Source organism: Seriola lalandi, unplaced genomic scaffold (genome assembly GCF_002814215.2).
Source record: "Seriola lalandi dorsalis isolate HSWRI2012SDOR001 ecotype SW California unplaced genomic scaffold, Sedor1 jcf7180001970985, whole genome shotgun sequence".
NCBI lineage: Eukaryota > Metazoa > Chordata > Actinopteri > Carangiformes > Carangidae > Seriola > Seriola lalandi.
This window is the reverse complement of record NW_019441653.1, coordinates 1-552: the sequence shown is the minus strand read 5'-3', so window position 1 is coordinate 552 and position 552 is coordinate 1. Positions and strand designations below refer to the sequence as shown.

At 49.5% G+C, this 552-nt stretch overlaps 1 non-coding gene across 1 annotated transcript; it reads right to left on the bottom strand.

Moving 5' to 3' along the window:
- Window positions 1-179: 179 nt before the first annotated feature.
- On the bottom strand, window positions 180-371 carry LOC111650951 (U2 spliceosomal RNA). The gene has a single exon (XR_002760468.1). It is a non-coding gene; the product is annotated as a U2 spliceosomal RNA (small nuclear RNA).
- Window positions 372-552: the final 181 nt, after the last annotated feature.

Here is a 552-nt window from a genome sequence, read left to right as displayed (position 1 = left end):
CAGTACCATGGCCCATCAACAATGCTGTTACGCATTCGGTCATGTCCGTTGAGTGGGTTTGCACGATCGTAATGGGTTCAAAACTGCAGGGGGAGCCGACTTCCTTTCTTCGAGCCAACGACAAAGTGTCAGGTGAAACTCTGTGTTTGTGTCATTGCTTGGTTTTCCACAAGGCGAAAGAAGGTTGCACCGTACCCGGCGGCACTGCAATGCCGGGACGGTGCGTGGAGCGAACGGAGCAAGCCCCTTTTTCAGCTCCCAGCTCTAAAAATCACTTTAATATGTTTGTCCTCGTATAGAGGACATATCAGATATTAAACTGATAAGAACAGATACTACACTTGATCTTAGCCAAAAGGCCGAGAAGCGATGAGCTCCCGGTGTCTGATGTCCAGCTCACACTCTTGGCACAAATCTCACTAGTCGCGGTTTCCTGTTTCTGACACGAGCCTGACAACGGCTGCTTTTTAGCACCTCCGCCCAAGCTCTCCATTGTGCCGCCCTCATTTGTGATGTTGACAGCTTTTTGACCTTTAACAAACTCAAAGGGCT